The sequence below is a fragment of the Galeopterus variegatus genome, unplaced genomic scaffold (genome assembly GCF_000696425.1).
Source record: "Galeopterus variegatus unplaced genomic scaffold, G_variegatus-3.0.2 Scaffold8399, whole genome shotgun sequence".
Lineage (NCBI taxonomy): Eukaryota > Metazoa > Chordata > Mammalia > Dermoptera > Cynocephalidae > Galeopterus > Galeopterus variegatus.
Window position 1 is genome coordinate 23,013 of NW_007734510.1, and position 10,128 is coordinate 33,140.

Sequence of the window (10,128 nt, forward strand, 5' to 3'; positions counted from 1 at the left end):
TTTTTGTCTTTTTTTCGTGACCGGCAACAGATCACAACCCTCAGTGTCGCGCCCGTACCGGGCCGGGACTGGCAATGGGATCGCAACCCTCGGTGTTGCGCCTGCACCTCGCTCAGCCAGCGAGCGGCCGGTCTGTATGTGGGATCCGAACCCTCAGCGGGAGGGCCGCTGCGCTCGCAAGCGGCGCACTGTAGCAGTGCGCCACCGGGCCGGCCCTAGTTACAAGATCTTAACAAGCCAGAAAAGACCTGTGGCTGCAGGGACGACAAGCAGTACGAGCATACTGAAGCACAAACAGTAAACACAAACCACCGGGAGGCTTTCCTCACCGGGCCGGCCCTAGTTACAAGATCTTAACAAGCCAGAAAAGACCTGTGGCTGCAGGGCCGACAAGCAGTACGAGCATACTGAAGCACAAACAGTAAACACAAACCACCGGGAGGCTTTCCTGTAAAGCAGCTCCTTTCCAATTAATTGGTAGCACTCGCTTTATAACAAGAAACTGCTCCAGTTTGAAACTCCCACGATTTTAACTTAAAAGCCAGTGGCCATATGTTTCTACCTTGCATTGTGCTTTCTACTTGTTTTTTAACTTTTTAATTAGAGACTTCTAGCCTGTTTAGAATCAATTAGCACTTAAGAGATAATTTGCTCTTTTTCAATCACTTACACTAGTAAAAACAAAAAATGTCAGCTAGGAGGGCTAAAAAATAGATTTGTTTTTCACAGCAGAGTATATCAAATTATATTAAAAATCATGTCTGTAATTATTCTACAAGATTCCTTTAAGTAGGGCACACCTTTATGCATATATCCCCAACTCACAAAATATAAGTTTAAATACATCCTATTTTTCTACAGGTAGAATTTCCCAAAAGCTCTTTACCCTAATCACACTCAAAAGCCAATATCGAGCAGAAAAAAAGGCAGAAACTGTAACTCCTATCACAAGCCCATGTATTGTATTCTACAGGAAACTTGAATCAAGCCACAGAGCTGTGCATAAAACATGGCCACAAATTTGAAGTGAGAACCCACAAACAGAAGACATACTTGTCAGATGTCCAGGTAGGTAAAAGATGCAGAATGACAGAAATCAAACAGAGGGAAAACAAAATGATGCTAGTACAGGCTCAATTTATTTAGGGACAAACAGTCCCCAATAGCCTATTATAACTTCATGTTTATCACAGCTCTATTTACGATAGCCAAGATATGGAACTAACCTGAATGTCCATCAACGGATGACTGGATAAGGAAAACGTGGTGTATAATGGAATACTACTTAGCCGCAAAAATGAAATTCTATCACTTGCAGCAAGGATGAACTTAGAGAAAATTATGTTAAGTGAAATAAACTGGGCACAGAAAGAGAAATACTGCATGTTCTCACTCACAAGTGGGAGCTAAAAAAATAAGTGGGAGCTAAATAAATAGAAACAAACAACAATCAAAATAATACATTAAATTTTCTAAAGGAGAGCACAGAACTGTGGTTATTAGACGCAGGAAAGGGGGAAGGAGAGGGGGAATAGTGCGAAATTGGTTAAAGGTCACAAAAAATGATCACGTTTTGTAATGATGAGTATGCTGATTACCCTGATTTGATCACTACATATTGTACACAGGTACTGATATTCAACTCTGCACCCCACAATTATGTATAATCAATCATGTTTCAATTTTTAAAAAAAACTTCAATTCTATTGTTCCATTGTAAAAATCACTGCTGTTCATGTTTTTGATCTCAAAGTCACTGGTAATTAACCATGGGTGTAAAGAGTATCAACAGTAGAGCTTCTTAAATGGGCTTCTGCCAACTAATCTACACCTCTGTCTAGACTGTTGAGTGGTGTTTCTTAAACACTTTCACATGACCCGCATTTTTAAAATGTATTTTATATCTCAACCCAGTATTCAGAAATATACAGAGGTTGTGGTAGCCAGTCTCCAAGGCGGCCCTTGACAAAGCCCACCTCCTGGCATTGACCCCCTCAGACAGGCACCTTTCACATCGTACCAGGATCAGTCTGTGTGGCTAACAGAAGAGAAGAGAATCATAGCAGGAGTGATGACATGTCGCTTTTGAGATTAGGTTGTAAGACCCTGCAGCTTCTGTCTTGAGGTTGCTCTCTTGTCCTCCCTCTGCCTTAGATCATGTGTTCTGGTGGAAGCCAGTGATGCTGTCATGAGTAACCAAGATCCATGAAGTGAGAAAGTGAGGCCTCCTGCCAACAGCCACAAGGGTAAGCTTGGAAGCGGATCCTCCAGCCCAGTCAGACCTTCAGACCGCTGCAGCCCTGGCTGACAGCTTGTCCTCAGCCCGAGTCAAACCATCCAGCTAAGCATCTCACAGACTGCTGAGCCACGCCACCCCCCACCCCTGCCCGTAACAAATGCCTGTTGTTTTAAACTAAATTTTGGGGTAATACGATTGAAGGGGGAGATTTCCCTTGGCCCCTACACATCTAGCCATCCATTCATGCATCCGGCATTTATAGACACATAGTTTATAAATAACAGGTACACAGAAATAACCAAGATATAATCCCTCTTTCATGGGGGCCAAGGGAGTGAGGAATTGTTTATTGGGAAAGACCTACAAATAAACAGATCATTATTGTCCTGTATGATAAATGGTAGGATAGAAAGATGAACTGGAGCTGTGGGAACCTATCGGATGGGCAGTGTGTGATATCTGGGTAGGCTGCTCAAAGTGACCTGAGCTACACTTTGAAGGATACAGAAGAGTTAGCCAGAAGGTGCCATAGGTGAATGTAGAGGATGCAGGTGGAAGAGTGTGGGCGGGGGACGACATGCCAGGCAGAGGAAGCAGCTTATAAGGACTCAATAGACACAAAAGGAAATATTGCCCATTAGGTGAATGGGGGGTAGGAAAGAAATCTGCAGACAGTTTGGTACAACTGAGGGCAAGGGTGTAGGGCAGGGCAAACTGAGAGCAGAATATAAATAATCATAACAGGAGCGAGTGCTTACTAGGTGTTTAGTATGCATTAGAACTCATGCAATCCCCTCAACAACCCTGTCAGGACTGTGTTATTATTATTACCCCCCTTTGACAAATGAGGAAGCTGAAGCCCAGAGAGATATATAACCCGCCAAAGCTTCTCAGCTGGGAAGTGGCCGAGGCAAAGTCCTCAGCCAGGACGTGTGGCTCCAGAACTCACAGCAGTGACCACTACCTTCCGGCCACCTCTCTGAACTTACTGGTACCTCGCAGAGAGTTTGTGGTTCATCCTGAGGGCTCTAGGGAGCCGTCAAACTGTTTTAAGCAGAGAAATGACTGGATAGAGATAAAGTCCTGCTCCAGCGTCAGGAATGGAGGAGGAGGGGTCACGAGTGTGGTGGGGAGGCCGGTTCTGAGAGGTAGGGGTGGCCCCGCTGAGACGGGCAGGGGAGGCCTGAGCCAGGCTTGAACCAGTATGACTAAGGTCTCAGAGGACTCAGCAGTGCCTAAATAGATCGCCACCCCCTGTCCTGTGTCTTCCCACTTTCAATCATGGATGGATATTTACAGATAAATAATCTCACAAACATTGTGTCTTTGGGAAAGTTATGTGAGATGGCTACATAATGAAGTTTCTATATGGAATTTTTTTTTTTCCTGTGCTCCTTACAGTGTGTTATTTTTGTCTTCTGGTATAAAAAAAAAATTGTTTTTGCAATTTTGTATTTTAAGTATTTTTCTAAATTGAAAGTAAAAATCTCTACTTTGGAATGTTTTTCTTAGTAGGCGAAAGTCTCCATAATCTTTTCCTGTTACTGAATTTACACTTGACAAAAATTAAGACATGACACCCAGGTTAAATGCCACAGAACTCAATTTAAAGTTCTGTTCAACGCTGCCATCAGGTCAGCCGGTCCCTGCTTCATTCCTTTTGTGAGAACATTAATATTGACTAATAGTCTCATTAAGTTTTGCCTGAGGACATACAGGGATTTCAAACCTGGGAAGTTTTCTAAGATGTTTGATTTGGCCAGAATATCACCTCTTGGGTAAACATGAAAATTCTCATGTTTGGTTTTTGACCTTCACCTTTCATGTCCAATGGCCTCTTCCCTGGAGAATTCTTCTGGGAACAAAGTCTAAGTAAGGGCATTTCAACTCCAAAATAACAATGTCTCAGGTAATCAGCAGAGACATGTCTCCACTCATAGAAATTTGCAGTCATTTCTGCTGTAGTACCTGCTCGTGGCTGAAATTTCTCTGAGGTGTTCAGAGATCTCTTTCTTTAGAGTGTGTTAAAAGCCAGAGTTCTTCTCCAATTTAGCCAGTCTCCTTCTCTCCACTCTCCCGAACCACCACTCAGTGCCGACTCCATAACTACAGGCCTTGGTAGCCTATGACCTGGGGTCCAGACCCCTTCATCAGATATCAGGGAACAAAGTTTAGATGCTAAACCCGGGCTGATTCAGAGGCCATGGTACTGGTTACCAGATCTCAAAATGGTGTTTTCAGACATATCATGGACTTTTTAAGAGTTTTTTTTTTTCTTTTTTACTAAAATGAGCTCACAAGATTCTTTGCTTCCTTCTATATCTCAGCAGTCAGTAGAGGCTCTACGTGAGGACATGGAAAAACCATTAAGTACCATGCCCCCTACAGACAAGCCCACTCAGCTGATTCCAAATAATCATAAGTGATCTTGTGGTCTTCACAAAGGAACAGCACTATAAACCACTGGAGACATACACCTGGAAGTGACATGGGGTATGCACCCACAGATTCTCCTGAGCCCCTCTTTAACTAAAGGTGTGCATCCCAGAGGCATATACTCTGGTTTATAACATCATGAGCAGTTTTCCTGGATTCACAGATGATTAGCATGTAGGAAGCCCGACCTAATTCCTTGGCTTTACAAGCTCCAGATAAGAAATGCCAGCACAGAAGTTGATAGCAAGATGACACTGAAGGCCAGCTGCTGTAGAGTAAAAAAAAAAAAAGTACATTATAAAAAGAGGCCGTGGTCAAGGGGAACTGACAAACTACTTGGGGGAGGCTGAAAACGAACAAAATAATAACAAGGGGACAATTACAAACACGAGCCAGGGAGCACCAAATAATATCCTCAGATCAGTCCTGCTCCTCTCTCAGGAAGGCTTTAATTGGTGTTTATTCAACATTTATATATTTAATTATGTAGAGTAATTACGCAGTTAAGCTGACAGGGCCTCAGAATGACTTTTCAGTCTTTCCTTCTAAAGAATCTGAGTTTAATCCCTGCCTTTGGTTTACTTTCTTCTCCTCTTCAACTCTCTTCCCTCAGTTTAGCTAATCCCCCCACAATCTCCACCCTTAACTCTTCAGAGTCAGCAGAAAACTATTTACCAACAACACAATCTTTTGCAGAACTGTCACACTTTAAAGAAATAACTTACACTGCATTTAAATGAAGTGGCACCAAAAATGAATAATATCAAAACAATGACTTTTTATCAAAGAATCTCAAATGAACAAGTATGGTGGAAATCCTGTTACTTAGCATTTTTCAATTAATAAATTTGTTGTAAATCATTCAGCCAAGCATTGCTTCTGCAGTCCGCCTCTTCATATGGAAATTTCCTTTTTCTCTTAAGTCACACTTGAGAATGGGATTCCCCCAGGCCCCCATTTTGGCTTCTTTGCTATGACTGTGAATGTTTTACCTCTTACCCTTCCCTTCATTCTTTAACTCATTGAAATAAATAATCATTGAACATCTACCAGGTGCCAGGCATTATCTTGGCATACATCGGTGGACCAACAAACATCCCCACTCTTATGGAGCTTCCATTCCAATAGGGACAGGCAGACAATAAACCACACACACAATAGGTAACTTGAGCACACTGTGTGTTAGGTGATGGTAAGTGCTGGAGCACAAAGAGAAAAGGCAGAGTAAGGGGGATGGCTGGGGATGTGGGTTGCAATTTTAAACCAAGGTCAGGGCAAGCCTATTTAGGAAGGTGACATCTGAGTCAAGGCTTGAAGGACACAGGGAATCTGTGATGCAGATAAGTGGAGAAGGGTGCACCTGGCAGAAGAAAGGGCCAGGTGACCTTGACAGGTTTCCTTTCTGTATTAGGAACTACTGTGCTCACCTGTCAAGTCCCCCAGTGTAGGGGAGAAAAAACTGCCTCCTTCCACCTTCTGGTTCTTTGGTTTATGAATTAAGTTAACATGACAGATTAACAAGAGAAAAACAATTTTAATTACGTACATAAACATGGGAATCACACAAAAATATGAGACTCCAGGAAGCAGCCGGATGACTGAGACTAATGTACAATCCCGAGCTACAAAAAGGAAGAGTGACTGGGGGCTTCTGGGAGGTGGTAGAGGCAAATTATGGGAAGGAGAGGGGAAGAAACGTATGGTGAATACAGGTTACCTTAGTACGCACATAAAAGTCTTGCAGGTGATGAAATTTGTCTCCCAGCAGCTCTCTCCCTGGTTCAGATACCTTCACTCATGAAAATTTCCCTTATAAATGTAAATTTCCCTTAAAAAGGGGGAAATATATATTTTAGGTAGTTGAGGGGAAGGCAAAGAGCTTCTCCTGTGTTGGCTGGTTCTCGATCTCTTTTAGCTCAAAATAATCAATATGCCAAAGTGGCATATTTTGGAGTGGCATATTCTGAACCACTTCACCAGCATCTCCAGATCACTCTTCCAAGCCATTCACCATCCATCCCTCTCAGGGTCACATCACAAACACGCACTGACACACATACTCGTAGGTGCTTCCTGGCTGTCAGCATAAACGTGAAGGAAGACACACTCTGTGGCAACCACCACAGACCTCCCTTCAGAACACTCTTGACCCTTGTCTCTCAACTGGAGACCCCTGAAGACCATGCTCTTTGAAATCCAGAAAGGAACTCAAACCGATGTGGCGTGACTCTGCAAGAGATACTGTTTATCCTCTTCCATAGCCAAAAAGCCCTCTTGGTTGTTTTTCATTGTTTTTAAGTATCAACTAATTCTGGGCCATGGCCTCCCCTAACCACACCCTCCCAGTGCCATAGCCCCTTCGTCCTCACCCCAGGTCCTGCTGCTTTGCTCTCTGAGCTGACCCTGTGCACTGCCACACAGATGCATGCCATGACAGCCCCCATTCCCTGCTGTCCTCTACCGTCCCCCACCCCTCTGCACCAAGCTCTTGACTTCTGAGGGGTGAAAGCTGAAAAATCACATCATAGGCATGAAGAACAGCCAATGAAAACTAGTTAAAATAATTATACAGCTCTAAGTTGAGAGAGACTTAGGACTTCATTACTCTTCCTTGTCGCATTCTTCAGAGGCAGATTTTTCCCATTGTTGAAGAGAGCAGAAGCTTCCAAAGCCAGAGTCTAATCAGCAAATCAATCTTTCCTTTAGGCTAACAGCCTTTGCAGGATTTAACGACGGGGAGGTGACACATGCCTGCCCGTTGCCTAAGCCAATGAGAAGAGAGCCAAGAGGCTTGCTTGGTCTTCGATGACCGATTCTTCACTCTTGAGTTTTCAGAAGTCCCTGACTTTCTAGGTACATAAACCACAGAAGAGGTACTGTTAGATAGGAGTTGTAAATACTGGGGCAAATCCCAATAATGAACCACCTCGGAGGCTGGCCTGACCTGACGTATAGAAAACAATGTTCCTCCCCCACACTGAAGGTCTGTGTGTGGACTCTGCCCACTCAGACAGACAAAGGCATGTTCAGTCCTACCCTTGTACAGTAGATGAGGACACAGCGCTGCAGACAGGCAAAGTACGTGAAAAGAGCACCTCATCTTAGATAAAAGCTCTAATTATTAATAATGTGAATAGCACTTGCAGCATCTCCAGAACAATTGTTCAAAATGAGTGGACAAGAAATGAGGTGATTGGAGTGGCTTCATTACGGGTAAGCATTAACTTCGTGCATTCTTATAAGGAATTCAAAAATATGCTCTTCTAACAGGCTGTTACAGAAATTCATTTCCCATATTGTGAGAACACTTTGTGTCTTCATGTCTCTACGTAATAGCTAGTAAATGTACTCATTAACATCCTGCTTATACTTCTATCATTAGGGTTAATTTGATGGGGGGGGTAAGAAATGGTTAAAGAAGAAAACCCGTGAAAAGTGCCTAGTTTGCTTGACACAAGAGCAGAATCCTTAGGGTTGATGGGTAAGGACAAATACGAGAGAATATTAATTTGAGCACATAAAATGCCTACATCCATTTTCAGAATTAGAGAATTTTAAAGCTGAAGAGGATCTTAAAGCATTAAAGGAAACCAAGGCCCCCTCATATTCCAGTTTAGGAAATGCCATCTGGAAACACAAGACAACACACGGTGTGCAGTCTGAAACGCACGGTCGAGTGGCCCTGGAACTTGTGGAGTTGCTGGTGGAAGAGGTCCATGTGTCAGGTCTACTGGGAGCACCTGAGGAGGAGATGAAATGGCCCTGTTCTTAAGCAACCCTGAAGACAAGGATTAGGCCATAGCTCTGAGCAGAGGCAAGCTGGTGAACACGTCCATGGAGGCTGACCCTGAGCCCACCGAGAGGACCTGCCTCGGGGTGATCAGACTGTGAAACTGTGCTGCACGTCCTAGAAGGGAGCAGCTCCCATGTTAAAAAGTCAGGTATACACTGTGCTGTCTATTGTCACTCCCATCCAGGTCCTGGGCCCACCCCTGCATGGGACAGGGACTGGCCTCACTGCTCTTTTTCCTCACTCACATTCTCAGGCACTCTCTTCTCTCTCTTGTTCTTCTGGTATCTTCTTGAAGTGAAGCAAGACGCGGATGTTCAAATTTGGTCTCAGTGAGGAGTAAAGAACCCTCATGAAGCTCTAACTCATGCCTCATCTTACTGTCACTCTGCACATATCCAGCCATGACCGTGAACTTATTTATAGATACCTAAGGGACCAGAGAGGAAAGGAGCGTGACTTGCAGGGCAAGGTTTATAATATGAGGTGTCCTTCTCAAACACTTTGTGAGCATCTCCAAGCACACAGAATGCAGGTTGGTGGGGCTCCCACTGGCTAACACTGGGACAGTTTGAGCACCAAAAAATTAAGTAATGAATTCTAAACCACTGAAATAGGAAGTGGGTTTTTTTACTATTTTTTACTATAATATCTATATATAGATATTTTACTATATTTTTACTACCATAGAGGTAGTAAATAGATAAACAAATGGGAGGAGGGGGGTTCTTATTTACAACAGAACACCAGGGGTCAACTAGTAAGTGCCAAAGTTGGTAAATCATCATTTTGCAACCAACAGAGTAAAAACTGGCTCAGGCAATAATCATTCATAATGCTAAATCTAGGGGGAAATTTTGACAAAGAGCAGGATTTAAGTGTCTCCCATAGACTGCTTATTAGTTGCAAGGCAAGAGAGGGAAAAAAAAAAAAATATATATATATATATATATATATAGTAACTACATGAGGGATAAATCAGACAATATCCTTCCAGGATGATGAAAGTTAACATCACCAGTGAGAACAGTTGAACCTGGTGTTCCTCTAGATGTGATACCCTGAAAAGGATACAACATTCCTTCCATAGTATTCCTGCGAAGAATGAATCGAAATGGTGAATGTTGTATAAATAAGGGAGAACTATTCTTTTAAATGTCATAAAAGACAAAGAAAGACATGGAAATTTTCCAGATTAAAGGAGGTCCTAGAACTCCAAGTTCATGTCAGTCTAGCATTTTTCCACTCTCCCCTCTGGGATAAATCACCCTGAGATTAATAACAGGGTTTATCATTCCTCATATGAATAATCTACAGGTGGAAAATCAGAAGCATTTTAAAAATTCACAGACCTCTTACATAACCTAGCCCATGCTGAGTCTCACAAAAAATAAAACCAGCCCTCTTCTCGAAGATGAGCCTGCCAATCAGCCACAATCCAATCTTGCCTCTGGGCTTTGCTTAAAAAATTTTTTTTTCTGAATTGTGAATTCACAGCTGCTGGGAAAATATAGGAAAATAGTCAGGGCCCCTCAGATGTTTAGAATCTTGCCGAGCATTTGATATAAACAGGCATATGCACTCAGGTGTTCCTTGGTTATCGTCTAGTGTAATTGCACATGTGCACCCTGGTGTCCTGGGTTATGGACTTAAGTATAAGGCT